Source organism: Erpetoichthys calabaricus, chromosome 17 (assembly GCF_900747795.2).
Source record: "Erpetoichthys calabaricus chromosome 17, fErpCal1.3, whole genome shotgun sequence".
Lineage (NCBI taxonomy): Eukaryota > Metazoa > Chordata > Cladistia > Polypteriformes > Polypteridae > Erpetoichthys > Erpetoichthys calabaricus.
The window spans coordinates 7,974,955-7,990,985 of record NC_041410.2 but is presented as its reverse complement, the minus strand read 5'-3'; the positions used below and the strand labels follow the sequence as shown (position 1 = coordinate 7,990,985).

Below are 16,031 nucleotides of genomic sequence, written 5' to 3'. Positions count from 1 at the left end.
AAAAGAAGGCTGAAAAAGAAAAATACGACCAACAAAAAGAATGAGGTCAAAGTCCCTTGCCATTTAATATAGACTGTTCCTACTAATGTTTATGCACTACTGTTCTAGCGCCCATTATTGTAACGGGCTAAATGACTAGTTCTTAATATTGCTCTAAATCATAAGAATTTGTCAAGCTTGCATTCAATCACCACTAACAGTCTTCTTTCAGTTGCTCCCGTTAGGGTTGCCACAGTGAATCTTCTTGATCTTTCTGACCTCATCATCTTGCTCTGTTACCCCCATCACCTGCATGTCCTCTCTCACCACATCCATAAACCTTCGCTTAGGCCTTCCTCTTTTCCTCTTCCCTGGCAGCTCCATCCTTAGTAACTTTCTCCCAATATGCTCAGCATCTCTCCTCTGCACATGTCCAAACCAATGCAATCTCACCTCTCGGACTTTGTCTCCCAACCTGAGCTGACCCTCTAATGTCCTCATTTCTAATCCTATACATCCTCGTCTCACCCAGTGCAAATCTTAGCATCTTTAACTGCTACCTCCAGCTCGGTCTCCTGATTTCTGGTCAGTGCCACCATCTTCCAACCCATACAACACAGCAAGAGTGAAAGTGAAGGTGTACAGCACGGTAGGGACACCAGCCGATACCCGTCTGTCACAAATCACTCCCGACACTCTTCTCTACCCACTCCACCCTGCCTGTACTCTTTCACAATCCCCATTACTCTGTACTGTTGATCCCAAGTATTTAAACTCATCCACCTTTGCCAACTCTACTCCCAGTAAAAGATTTAAATCTCAATTACAATGTTTAATCAACAGCACCCCGCTTCCATTTTTTTGCAATACTAGGGGGCTCCGTCTCCTGCTCGCTTTGCTCACCCACCCCAGGTTTCTTTAATCCGATATACAATTTAAAGAGATTGTTATTTTCATGGCATGGGAATTGTTATATATACATTATTTTCACTTTTACTTTAAAACTTTATCAAAAATATTTGGAATTAACTTTTCTTAAAATTAAAATTCAATGCAATCTTGGCGTTTGGACTTGTATGTTGCGTTGTCACAATGTAACTGCCTGTGAGTGAATATCGTTTCTCTCTCTAATGAAACGACTTTTTCGAATGTTTGTCCACGCTCTCTTCTTCGCTTAGTCATGGACATGTCATCTAGAATGTGTAAAATTTATAAGAGCACAGGAAGTGTCTCTGCCAAAAGCATTCACATGGCGGAGGTTAGAGGACCGTGGACTTGTTTGAAAATGGTTGTTAAGTACGGCATGACTTGAAAGACTCATGTTAAAAGTCTCCGTCTTACAGGACTTCATACCTTGCCAATGTTTTTGGAATCTTAATTCTCACTCGCATCACGAATTAGACAATCTACAAGTCTCGGACTTAAGTTTAAATCCGAACAATATATTTCAATCTCTTTTTGCTGTTCCATTATTTCACCGAGTAATAATTTTCATTTGTTTTGCGCTAATGCGATCTTTACTATCCTTTGAGACTTTTGAATTTTCATACTTCCATTATCTCTAACCTGCTCTGCATGTGTACCATGTCTCGTCTTGCAGGATGTGCAAGTATCTCTCCATGATTTTTCTTTTTATAATAAAGAGATTAATGGAATCACATTAACTCTTTTAGGGCGGATGTCGACTTTTGTCGACAGGAGGGGTTGAAGGCGAATGTCGACAAAAGTCGACATCCAGGGATAAAGGGCGACAATCAGCTGTTAATGGCGACAAATCTCACTGTCACGTCACAGGCATTCCCTCTGTGCTTGGAGGAATGCTAGACTCGTTGACTCGGCAAATAAACATTGCGTGTGCGTGAGTTGCGAAATGTAAACAATGGCAAGATGGCACCGACATGTGAAAAGGCAGCGAAGCAAGTGCAGAAAAGAAAACACTTGGCAGACGTTGTTTTGCGCATTACCGCGGAGTCGGACTCTTGATTTTTCAGAATCGGACTTTATTGGCAGTGATCAGGAGATCGAGCAAGAGAGTTAGAAGCAGGCATCAGCTGATCAGACACCAGCCGATGCCGCGCGAGCGGATCTGCTGCCAGTTGAGTGCCTTCGCGCAGCCGATGCATGTACGGCAAGGTTCGCATGGGATAAATACACATACATTGATCCGTTGAGAGCCGATATGGCTACCGGAGTTTACAAGACGGCATGGCTTGCTTTTGGACACGACAGATCACCAGCTACTGTACTTCAGGCTGCTCTCTCCTGATGCTGCTTTTCAGCTACTGTCAGACGAGACAAACAGGTAGGCAGAGATTTTTTTTTGAATCGCGGGCTGCCTTTGCATCGCATTCTCGTTATTCAAAGTGGAAACCCACAACGAAAGACGAGATGAAGCGCGCTGTGGCATTACAAATAGAGATGGGACAGAACTGGTGAGATAACTTCAGGGAGCATTGGTCCAAACGTGTTTTGTCCCCGGGTGGCTTAGGTACGTGCTGCTGCAAAGTTTTATTCACTTCTGTAATAAACAGAAGCAAATCCCATGGGGTGAGCCAGGCTATAATGCCATACATAAAGTTCATAAAGTTTCAGAAGATGAAGAGGTGACAATACGGTTTTCATGCAGGCAGAAAACTTGGTGGCAGTGGCATGGCACGATGGCAAATGGGTGACTTGTCTCTCTACAGTACACACTAACAATATATGTGAGAAAATGCAGCAACAGACAATTGAAAAATAGGCATCAAAACAACACAGAGAATTCAGGCTCATACAACATGCAAGACAGTAACATTTGTCAAAAGTAAATATTGTTGATTTGATATGTTAAACAATTGTTTTGTGTTCTTTTTTTAAAAAATGTTAGTTTTTGGAAAAATATTCAGCCCTGAGAGAAAAGAAACAAAAAAAAAAATTAGCCCTAAAAGAGTTAAACAAACCACTACTTCTTTAACAGGCCATGGCATTGCTTCAACAGGAAAACAAAGTTAATACTCACCCTGCTTATCTTGTCCATTCAAATCAGAAATGTAAGCTGAATTTTAACCTAAATTTGAAAATGTTAAAACAAACATATCTGCAGCTTTAAATACTCAAGCCTCAAAATAGTGCTACAAGCAACTGCCCTAAATTCCAAGCATGCTCAGCAGCCTTTACAAATTTTGCTGAAGTCGGCTTCATTCCCGATTTGAATGATGGTTTTCATTTTGCAAAAATGCCCAATTATTTAGTCACACCTCTTTATACAAACTCACTCACTTTACACAGTTACATTTTTGAGAAGTGCAAGAAGATATCATGCTTTCACATCACTACCCAAGACCAGTTTTTTTGCAGATTAAAACTGCATCCTGAATAATTGATTAAATTAGTACAAAGGGAGAGAGAGGCAAGTGGACTATTAAGACATTATGCTAAGTTACAGATTAAGTTAACTTCCATAATTAAATTACAAAGGTAACTCAAATTATCCACACTGCGTGCAATATTAAGACAGTGCTGCCAACAGAGGTTTTACCAGTGCTTTCCATACGAGGTTCCCATCTCCCCAGCCACTGCTGTGTTACGTCAGATCATTTTTGTAACTGTGGCGCGAGAAACAATGGCTGCCCCACTAACGATTTGCACGAAAGAGCAGCAACGTGCAGCGGATTCGTTTTTTTGTGGTCCGAGGGTGTGCCAAGTGCCGATACAAGACTGCACAGTATGGAGAAAGTGTTCTGTCGTGAAGAAGTGTGCATGAATGGATAGAGAAGTTCAAGGAAGACCACACGTGTCAGCCATCAAGAAGGAGCCGGACACCCGTCCAAGAGCGATGGCATCAAGTGTGCACGTGAAACGATCCTGCTGAATAGATGAGTGACAGTAGATGATGTGGCAAATGAGCAGCCATGGCTCTGCCTATGCAATAAACCACGGCAGACTTGGGTTTCGAAACTAGTGCTACGAGAACGAAGAGGTGCAGAGTGGTGCATTTGTGACTCACAGCTCAGCCTAAAACATTGTTTAATGAAGGAATACGAAAGTTTGTCGACAGATGGACAAAGCATATTGAAAAGCAGGGAGATCGTCAAAAAATAAATGCTTTTGTCTTTTCTGAAAGTTGATTAAAATAAATTCTACAGCCAGAGTGCGGATCACTTTTGACTCACCCTTGTTTATTTAAACATTAGGATCACAGCCATCAACCCTCAAGTTTGAGCCTAAAGCTAAGCACTGCGTGTTTGGAGCTTGCATGCTTTCAGGTTGCTTGGGGGTAACTCCAATTATCCTCCTAATGTACGGGGCCATGCAGGTTAAGTAACACACCAGTACAAATTACCACCTTGAAATGTTACTCTGTTCAAGGTTGGTTTCCACTTGATGGTAACCTTAACGCCCCCAAACAGTGTTTGACATACCTCTGCTAAACAATTAGCTGGATGAAACTACTTAATGATAGTCTGTCAGAGAGATGATGGGCAGCATTGTTTATATTTGCGCTCCGTTTTTGAGTTTTCATCTTCGCGTTCACAACCTGATTGTATCACGGAGAAGAGCACTCTCAAAAGAAGGTAGTCTCGGAGCCCAGATGGAAGTGCAGAAAAATCTATTATTACACAGCAAATGTAACAGAGACTTGACCATGGTGCAAGTGCATGGGTTTTAGATCAGAGGTTCTCGGTGTCGGTCCTGGGGGCCCACTGTGGCTGCAGGTTTTTGTTCCAACCAGCTTCTATTTTTAATTGGACTCCTGGGCTAATTAAGTGAACTGTTATTTGTCAAATTCTGTGTTTTGGAAAAATGTAGAAATTAGAAAACTAAGTTTGGTATATTAAAAATGTACCAAGCAGGTATATTTTGTATTGTGTTTTCTTTTTAACAATATTTTCATCTTGATTTTCATTCTGTTTTTGCGGGAGTGTTCTAATTGTTTAATTAATTCATTATTTTCTAATTAGTGGTCCTAAGGCTGAAGTAGTTGCAGCCTTGTTGTTTGCCTGGCTGTCTGCTCCGCTGGTTGTCATTATTAGGATACAATGAAGGGAGGCAAACTGCAAGCAAAGAAAGGGCAAAATAGAATGAAACAACAAAAGGTTGTTAAGCATTTAAACCTCTAGCAAAAGCAGAAATATTCGTAATGTCTTATAAATGTAAAACATGCTGCAGTGCTTTCTTAATGAAGAAAGAGTGAAGAGGAAAAAAAAATGCTAATTAACTGAGCTCAGTGTTATCAGATGTTGTCACTGATTAGGAATCTGGTTGGAACAAAAACCTGAAGCCACAGTGGGCCCCCAGGACCGACATTGAGAACCCCTGGTTTAGATTACATCTCTGCTCCTTCTAGTTATTCACACCATTAACCAAGGTCCATCTCTTCAATGAAGCTGGTCATCTTTATTTCACTGCCGTGCCGGATTTTCCATCATTTTATCAAAACTAATTCATTTGAACACTTAAGTCAGGAAGACCCATATATGGAATACAGGCCACTCGAAATGGATGTTACCCATCTCTCAAGGTCCAAATCTTAAGCAGCTGCATTGCTAAAACAATGACCTGCTTATATCCACCCCCTACCCCTGTGCACACTCGTCCTTGACTTTCATAACATAATAAAATATTGGTGATTGAGCCAGCAAGAGAAAAAAGGAGGGCCAGGCCTCTGTATGCTAAAAAGCAAGTTTAGCTTTAAAGCCATCTTTTCATTATGCTTAGTAACAAGGTGTAGCGTGCGGCCAGGACACCTCCACGCTGCTGGGAGGACCGGGGGAGAGCAAGCAGGGCCAGAGCGTTCCCTCCCACAGGACGCTGAGCCCTTATAGGCAGTTCTTCCGCCACACCCAGAAGTGCTGCCGGAAACGAGTAATCAAGCACCTGGAGCACTTCCAGGTGCCTTATAAAAAGGAGCCAGCAGCCACTACTCAGGGAACGACGAAGCTTGACCCGAGGAGTAAAGGAAGGGATTAATTATTTGTGCATTGTGCTGTGCCTTTTACTATGTTATACTTTGGGTAGGGAATGGCGTTTCCCACAAGGAAAAAAGAAAAATAAACGTGGTGTGCCTTGAATTTGTGTCCCACGCCAGCCTGGTGGGCCACACTAGGGTTTATTAACACAAACTGTAATGCTTATTCAATACAAAAATTAAAAATAACCATATCAGCCAGTCAAGAGACTGTCCCATGATGGAGCCTTGCCGTTTTAATCATCTACCTGATTTAGCTGGCCTTCCCTTGATGTGATGTTACAAGCCAATGACTATGTCCATTCAGGGCTCACACACTTGAAGCACTGCTTCGGTGGTTTGATTTGCTGCTTACAGACAGCATGGTTGTCACCCCTAGTTAACACATCGTTGTTATATTTATGGATCCCTTATCCTTTGGTATGCATATGTGGCAATTAGTTGTCCAGCAGTGCAATAAATTACAAGTTTTGATAGGAAAAGCAAAATTACTCTATACAAGTGTGCATCATTTGTTCAATTCCAAACCGGCAACCTGAGGAAGTTTCTGCAGAATGTCCCTCAGCCCAGTATACGTGATAATTGGTTTATTACAGTAATCCCTCGCTATATCGCGCTTCGCCTTTCGCGGCTTCACTCCATCGCGGATTTTATATGTAAGCATATTTAAATATATATTGCGGATTTTTCGCTGCTTCGCGGGTTTCTGCGGACAATGGGTCTTTTAATTTCTGGTACATGCTTCCTCAGTTGGTTTGCCCAGTTGATTTCATACAAGGGACGCTATTGGCAGATGGCTGAGAAGCTACCCAGCTTACTTTTCTCTTTCTCTCTCTTGCACTGACTTTCTCTGATCCTGACGTAGGGGGATTGAGCAGGGGGGCTGTTCGCACACCTAGACAATACGGACGCTCGTCTAAAAATGCTGAAAGATTATCTTCACGTTGCTATCTTTTGTGCAGCTGCTTCCTGAAATGACATGCTGCACGGTGCTTCACATACTTAAAAGCTCAAAGGGCACGTATTGATTTTTGATTGAAAAACAAACTGTCTCTGTCTGTCTGCTCCTGACGAGGGGGTGTGAGCTGCCGCCTTCAACAGCTTTGTGCTGCGGTGCTTCGCATACTTAAAAGCCAAACAGGCCTATTGATTTGTTTGCTTTTCTCTCTCTCTCTCTCTGTGACAGTCACTGCTCCTGACACGCACTCCTTTGAAGAGGAAGATATGTTTGCATTCTTTTAATCGTGAGACGGAACTGTCATCTGTCTTGTCATGGAGCACAGTTTAAACTTTTGAAAAAGAGACAAATGTTTGTTTGCAGTGTTTGAATAAAGTTCCTGGTCTCTCTACAACCTCCTGTGTTTCTGGCGCAAATCTGTGACCCAAGCATGACAATATAAAAATTAACCATATAAACATATGGTTTCTACTTCGCGGATTTTCTTATTTCGCGGGTGGCTCTGGAACGCAACCCCCGCGATGGAGGAGGGATTACTGTAATGGCTAACTTACTATACCTGTCAAAAGACAGGTAACAGAATAAAAAATGAGCATATCTTGCCCTACATGCATCTCGGTGGCATGCGAGATTGTCTCTCCCTCTTTTCTCAAGTGGGTTTCCATAAAAGCCCTCTTCTCAAAGGGTCATTTTATTTGGAGGCAACTTTCTCACCTCCCGTTTCGGTTTTTATTATACTTGGCATCTCTGAAGGCGACTCTTACAGCATGCCCTCATATACACACCTTTCATTGCGTCACCAAATCCAAACTGACCAATCAGATCAAAAGAGGGACTGGACACAGAGACCTTAGTATTTTTATTATTGTGTAGTAGATGGGTGCGATTCGTCAATCTTTGTTTAGCTGTCAGCTTGGCAGCACAGTGGCTAAGTAGTTAATGAAGTTTAGTCACACATCTGCAGAGACTTAAGGACAATCCCAGGACTTGACACCATGCCAAGAGATTATACAAAGTTAAGGGATCTGGCCCACAGCTCTTAGTGATCCAGTACTTAAAGGTAGAAAATGGTGGCTAAAAATCATAAGAACGTTAATGTAACAAAAGTCTATTGGCACCAATAATAAATGGATGGCTAACATCAGGCAGAATAATAGAGTAAATGGGAAGAAAGTAAGATTACACACAGAAAAAAATTTGCGTTAACCCTCGGGAGCATGCACATTTGTTTCTTTAAAGACTTTTTTTGCCTTAAATTTAAGAATGATCCCCTTTTTTTTGGGAAAGCATGTGCAAATATTAACATACTTCAGCAAAACCATGCAAATAATCTTCAGCCACCTGTCATTAATCACTTCAAGTTTTCTAAATAGCTCTAAAATTACATTTGTAAACTGCAATGCATACTTTCACTTAAAACTACGAAAGCAAGTTTCACCTATAATTTTCAGAAACAGCATCAATCAAAGGTGTGACCAACATTAACTGTCAGAAAACGGAGATCCATAACACGAGTTTTCAGTTAGCTGCGAGTTCATGCGCATTTCTTTCTCTCCAAGGACTCTCAAAAGGCTTGCAGTAAGATGGACAACAAACTCTAAACTGGCCCCATAAGAGCATATGCCGACAGTTACAAACTGGCACCCCATCCAGGGTGGGTTCCTGCCTTGTGCCCAATGCTACCAGAATGAACCAGATTAGACAAAATATAATGAAAACAACAGAAATATGTAGTTCCAAGATGCGTAAGGCAGTGGCAATCTTAAAATACCTGTAGCGACAATGATCCCGGAGGGAAATCCATTTTCTGCACTTTACTTACACTAACAGCTATAAGCAGAGTACAGTCAGTGAGCAGCATTCAGGGAACAATTAAGAGCTCTAAAGATATTCCCTCTATATGCCTTTTCTAGAAAAGCAGCCATCGAAAAAATAAATAAAGTGGCATTCTTAAATATTTTTATTTTTGAAAACCTATATGAATGTCTTAAGGTTCATTTTTAAAACAAGACAAGTGTAATTCGGGTGTGGGTGTGAAAAATGTCAAGATTTTCAATTTTTATGCCACATCATCCATCCCTACAAGTAATTCAGGTACCATAACTCCTCTATCAATCAGCATTATGCACAGCAGGGTCTCTGGAGCCTTACTGAGGAAGCGTATAGCAAAAGACAAGAAAAATCCCTCCACAGTGTACCAATCCATCACAGGACGAACAAACATGGGCAAATTTAGCATTGCCAAGCCACCTAATCTACGGAAGACCATTCTTTCCAAAATGAACCACAATCCAGCGTGTTAACTACATTACAATGCAACACATATGCAAGGGTTGCATTTCATTTCGGCACGGTTTAGTAATGTCAGTTATTTAAAAAAAAAAAAAAAAAATTTATCAATTTGCTTCTCACTGGAGCACTGGACTTTTGTGCCAGTTAAAAATGCAATACAGAAGCAGACTACATTTTAATTCACGTCTATTGATCACAAGTCAAAGAAAAACAAATGCATTTTACTAAAAAAAGGTTACTCTGTGGTATTGTACTGGATTTGTCTTTGAAATAACATCATCAAAACTGGATGTAATCAAATGCTCAACCCAGTACCTAAAAATTGATACTCTTCCATGCTGAAATAAAAGGGAGGAAAATAAATAAAAATCTGGTCATCACGTGGAGTATATATAAAAAAAAAACAAAAAAAAAACAAGCGCTACCAAAGCTTTGCCATACTAAAATATTTCACTGTATTCAGTACTTGGTTAAATCTGAACCTACACCTCCAATTTAAATGCACTGCTTAATTATAAAAAGAAAATCTCTTTACACAACTTATTCAGTGAAATCTAAAATATACTTTTCACGGTTTCATTCATCAGTCCACAGCAACAGGGATTGTGCTTGCCACCAGAACGCCAATGTCTAGAAGTGGAAAGCCTCTCTCTCATCTTAACTGTTGCCATGCAGTCTACGAACATTAAAGTAAAATGTGGAATTGTTTCATGTTGCATTTTAATCTGGCACGAAAATTGCTTTCTGTAGAGAAAAGCAATTGATCAATCGGTTGATGTACTTTTAATACAAGTGGCGCAATAAAATCTTACCAAAATAAAATGCACTACTTGCATATGAATATCATGTGAATGTGGTTAATACAGTGGATCACATTTAAATTTGGTCACGAATAATCTTCCATACCAGTAGTTTCAGCTCTGGACTTCGCCACCCCATCTGAATAGCAATTAGTGTCAAAACCGATTGGCACCGCTGAGGGGTTTCTCACAAGTTGTACCTGGATACCCTTTTTTTTTTTTGAATCAAGAGTGCCAGGTGGGCGACTCTCAGAGATCAGAGGCTTAAACCCCAATGACGTCACCGACTCATATTTACCTGCAAGTCTTGACTGTGGGAGGAAACCCACCAGTACACAAAAGGAAAAATTGTTTTAGTGTTGGATTCATTTTAAATACAAATATGCATTATTCAATCTTGACTTTTTATATAAAAGTAAATCAAAGGAAAAAATACTGACGGAGTTAAAGCATTCAGTTACTGCAGCTCATCCAAGAGGATCATACCACGAATTTCACGCCGTTTAAAAGTTAACTTCAATAAAACACTGAAGCGTTCTTTTTGAAATGTTACCATGCAACACCCATTAACGGCACCAGCAAGAGGGGAGTATTTTTCTTTTTACGGTGCTGACGAGCCGGTCTTGATTAAACCACTTCCACGTCTCCATGGCGCACGTGGATTACACACTGAAGTTGCCCGAGGGCGAGGCGCGCACACACCGGCCACTTTGTTTTGGACGAAAGTCGCCATTTTCAAAATGGCTCCGCTTCCAATCCAGTACTTTTTGCGCGATCGTCAGTCAGTACGACTAAGGGATCGTTTGGTACACCGCTTGAGGCGTTCGCTTAATAAACGTGGCACTCTTTTATGTCTTAGTATTAAAATGAAATCACTACCGGGCAGGATGGGCCAACGGACAACAGAACTGCATCCGGGTCAGAAGGCGCAATTCCAACCCACTCCCCTCTACCCCCCCGCCTCCATCGGACGGCGAGCGTCAAGAGAGCGGCAGGCGACGGCGGGGCCGTCTCGGCGCGGTCTAAACAAAAGGCCGTGGGAAGGTTTGTAGAGCTCGAGGACGACGCCACGAGGAGGACGGATTAGAACGGCCCGTGTTTTTTTTTTTCCCCAAAGCAATTCGACTGTTTCAAACTCCCACTCCTGTGCGAAATGTCAGAATTAAAACAATACCACTTGTTTTTTGCGCATTTCTTTAAAAAAAGGGTCTACAAGTCTTGTCGTGACTAAACCGCAGTAGGCCGCTCCGCAGATGTACGACAGACTGCTTTGTTTCAAGGCGCACTTCGTGTATGCATGCGATAACCAAAGATGTGAGCGTTCACCCGGGGACCGGGGATACTAAAAATCGAGTGTAAATAATAACGTTTAAGAGATAAAAACTCGGAAATGAAGTCAACTTACCGATAAAAAATATGAAATAACGGAAGCGACAACGCACCGGTGATGTATTACTGAATACAGCAGACTTATTTTGTAGTGACACATCAAACTCTAGAGTTATTTCTCTTGAAAACATAAATCGACACTTAATTGAAACATGTCTAACCAGTTTTTTTTTATAAAACCAAAAGCAACAGAATCTGTTTTGATCACTCAAAACACGACTTTTATAACACTAAAAACTTCATATAATGGAAAAAATATTACTTGTCAAAATCACGTCGATAACGACGTATAAAAGTATTACCTTAATTTTTAATAAACCAAATTATCAAACCCAAATAAACAAAAAAAAAATCAAAGACAACCATTCCCTCACCTTACAAGTGACTTCCTCCGGCTCAGAGACTTTTCTCTGCTGAAGTTCACATGGTACCTGGCTTTTTTTTTTTTATAAACCCTTCCGGTACCGCCCATTTTTTCCGGCTACGATCACTTTTTATTGGTCAAATGCTAAAACACAGGAAAACCCTGTTTTAATTTTTAATTGGTTGAAATTTTTATCAATCACGAAAAGCCTTCACTCCTATTGGTTGTTGTTCTAGTCAGTTATTGTAATTCCACCCTTTTCGATAAAGTACACATTTATTTGAGAATTCGTCGTGTTTTTAGCCACCGTTTGTCTTTCTGATAAAACGTAATCGCTTCGAAAAAGAAGGATCAACAGAACGCTTTTCTGTACACATATTCTTGAGTACTTTATGTATCGTTTCTGGTGCTGTACTAGTACGTGGAAGCTGAATTAGACACATACATTTATTGTGAATTAATTTGTAGTTATGTTTCATTACTGTTCGAAAAATGCTCAATGTGTCGCGTCTTACGAACCGGTGAACATAAATATTACATTTTTCTAACCTTTTTTTAGAGCAGAATGCCGAAACATGTAATCTGAGAAGCATAACATGGATTTTGTTTTATAACGAGAATAACGTACGTCCGGAAAAGGTACAGTATGTGATGTTTGCATTGAGACCGAATATGAAAAAGTAGACAGAGAATCAGAAAGGACTAAGCTTTGGCATTTAGAGAAGGCATTTGACTGAGAGAGGAAAGAACTGGAGAAGTACGTAAGGCAGCGTCTCCCAACATTGGAGTCGCCAGTTATATGATTGGAGTCACGAGAAAAATATATTTAAAAAATGACATTACAGATTACATCTTGCCTAATGAAGCGGCTTGAGTTGCCTCGAAAGCTTGCATATTGTAATCTTTTTTAGTTCGCCAATTTAAGGTGTCATTTTATTTGATTTATCACTACAAAAAAAAAATGAAAAAGACATTAAAGAATGTATTGAATAGAAACGAATGTCAAGATTTCAAACAGCTGGGGTCGCGAAAAAGCTCGAATGGGGACACGAACCAAAAAAAAAGCTTGGGAACCTCTGATGTAAGGATTTGTATGAGGGGCTGTAGGAATAATAAATAGGTAGGTTTGACGTTAAGGTTGGGTTACATCAACGATCATCATTAAGTCCACGTCTTTTCATTCTAGCTATGGCTGTTATTCACAGGGGAGTCATAGATCAAGCAAGCCCCATGGGTCATGTTATTTGTAGATGGCATTGTTCAGCGTGGCACCACTAAGAATGGAAAAGAACCGGGCACCAGCTCCCCCGTAACCTTGTTCAGGTACAAGCAGGGTAGAAAGACAGATGGATCACGGGTGGATGGAAACTGGAACAGTAAAGAAGAACTATGAAAAACAGACACTTTGAGATTTGTAGGAAAAAAAGACAGAATATCTAAGATGTAAGAGGTGAGAACAAGATAGAGAAGATAACCTCCAGGGAGAAAGGCTTAAAAAGGTGGAAAAGTTCAAATATCTTGGATCAACCATAACAGAGGATGGAGAGCTAGATCAAGAAATAACCCATAGATGCAATCAGGTTGGAAAAAAATGGAGGAGTGTTATTATGACTGAAAGAATCAGACCAGCACCGTTGTATGGATTAGTTAAAAAGGTTCATGAAAGGAAACTGGATGTGGCGATGGATGTGTGGAAAAACGTAAAGCTTGATAAGATCTGGAATGAGAGAATCAGAGGGGCAGTTCACGTTAGGGAAATCTCAAAGGAAGGAAGGTTGAAGTGGTAGGGGCATTTGATGTGAAGAGTGACAAACAATGAATCGTGGATATGGAGAAGAAGGGGACCACCAAGGAGAAAGTGGATGGCCTGTGTGATGGGGGATCTACAGGACCGTCTTAACAGCATCATAGGCCCCCCGGGCAAAGGAGAGCACCCATGGGGGGGGGGGGGGGCTGTTTTGATAGCAAAACAGAAACATACATAAGCATCAGAAAAAAACATGGGCCTCTATGCTTCTGGTGCCCCCGGGCAACTGCCCAGCGTGCCCATGTGTTAAGACAGCGCTGGGCATCCAAGGGAGAAAGGGGGTATCGGGAAAGGATGTGTACCACAGGTGAGAGTGCAGGAGGGGGGTCCAATATGGCCACCCCACATGAAAGTGGGAAAAGCTTTAGAAGGAGAAGAACGAGGATAACGAAAGTGTCAGAGGCACACGAGGCTCTAATGCCATTCCTATGCATACAATGACATGCTCAATTAGAGAATATCAACCACAATGTCCAAATAAAAAGAAAGTCAAATCGCTTTGAATTTGAATTGCTTTTGCCAGGGCTAAAAGTGGCACCAAGAAGTCAGTAATGCCAGTCTTACCCTGTGTTAGCCCAAGGCAGTCTTATGGGTTTCCTTCTGAGGATGCCAGTTTCTGTGTAAGTCACGGATCCCAGATGATTCCATTATGGGTCCCTCTCTGTCCAAAATGATGTTCAGAGGCTGCCAGTATGAATGTTTAACTCACTCTGACCCTTCCCTTAAAGAGTGGTCCCCCCTTTCTCCTATGCTGCTGTCCAGCCACCTCTCCATTGGCATTCCCTTGCCAGGCTGGTACTGTATATACTTCCAGCATTTACAAAGCAGTACTGTGCCATCTGGACTGCAAAGTTTTGTTTCCAGAGCTGTGCTGCTCCAGTTTATTGCTTACACGCCGGTGTTGCTGTCTCTCAGCTTCAGGATTCTGGGTTCCCAAAGGACCCCAATGATTCTCTGGGGTGGGGGGTTTCTGTATGTTCTGCCCATATCTGTGCAGGTTTAGCTCGGGCACATCTCTCGTCTGCCAAAGACATGAGAGCCAGCTGGTGATTTGGAGTGGTACGTCAATTCGGGGAGAAGGAAATGAATCTTGAGGGTGGTCTTTGGGTAAGAACTAAAGGGCTGCGTCCCTCTTCATTAATGTCTACATTACATAGGCCCCCAGGTACTGCGGCCATCTTGAGGGACATCCCAATGCAGAGGGTTCATCACACGGCATCTGTGGAGGGACCCGAGGTGGGATTTATTCCGAGGTGCCTATTCGGTGTTCACCGCTCTGGAGAAGGGATGTTACTGTACGTTTATAGCGTGGCGCACGCAGCGCCAGTCCCAGTGAAGATCACACCAGGTAATTGAATCTTCTGGGAGAGGAGACAGCATTTAGAGGTGTAAACATTTGCCTGCTTACAGAGTTGTTATTGTTGTTAGCGTCTTGGCTATTTTAGTATATCGAATTTAAAAATACTCTTCACGTTTTATAAGCTAATTTTTGTGCTGTGCTGTGGCACCCAATGACACCCCCGTTTCCCCTTTTCATGACTTTATTTCACCTTCCGTTCGTTCTGTAAAGTGTCTCAGTATGCAGGGATGAAGGGGCTTGGAGTAAGAAGAAATGGTGGGTTACAGCCAAGAAGAAATAGAAAAGAGGGGGAATAAACTGGAATCGGAAAATACGAGACACTTAATGCCGCTGCTGCTGTCTTAGACCCCTCTGAGTCCTGGGTTCAACCCCTGGCCCAACTCTCTGTGTCCATGTGGAGTTTCTCCATTTCCAGCTACCACCCACCCAGTGACCCCTTCACTTTCTGCACACTTTATTGTGTTGCAGATTTAATTTTCAATGGAGATAAATGTGCCATCTGTACCCATCAATCTACCCTCGACAGCCCATAATGACAAAAAAGAAAATAAATAAAAACGGAAATCTCTCATTCCTACAAGTATTCAGACCCTTAATTCAGGACTCTTTGTAGAAGCCTCTTTGGCAGCAAATCCAGCCTCGAGACTCTACAAGCTTTGCGCACCTGATTTTTGGCCGTTTCATTCCAGTCTTCCTGGTAGATCTTTCTTTTGGATTGGATAGGGAGCATCGGTAAACCACCATCTTCAGGTCTCTCCATGGATGTTCTACGAGGTGTGAACACTAGAGGGCACTGTCACTCCTCTAACCCAATGGGCAGACACTGATAACACGAGTTAAAAGCACCAAAAATTTGTGTATTTGTTTAAAATTCTTCACAGTGCTCTCCAGTCACCACAGTCACTGGCAATAAAGCACCACAAATGTCTCCTTTTCTTTTCCTCTTTCTTTCTCCGCACCTCCCAGCAAGCGTTGCCCACCTCCTCCCGAAACTCTGGAACCCTGGCTGGGTTCGCGGTGGCCATTTATATACTGTCCAACCCGGAAGTGCTTCGGCTCTTCTGCCCACATGGCCTGCCAGCACTTCCGGGTCAGGTAGATAATGTACGTCTCCCGGTTCATCCACAGCAGCCCC

General features: G+C 41.9%; 1 protein-coding gene across 1 annotated transcript in view; it reads right to left on the bottom strand.

Moving 5' to 3' along the window:
- LOC114667504 (ATP-dependent RNA helicase DDX39A) overlaps positions 1 to 11,827 on the bottom strand; it is a 36,802-nt gene extending 24,975 nt beyond the window's left edge. Inside the window, exon 1 of the mRNA XM_028822813.2 lies at positions 11,740 to 11,827. The gene's annotated coding sequence lies outside the window, so the exon portion shown is untranslated. The remainder of the gene's footprint in view (positions 1 to 11,739) is intronic.
- Between the last annotated feature and the right edge of the window lie 4,204 nt (positions 11,828 to 16,031).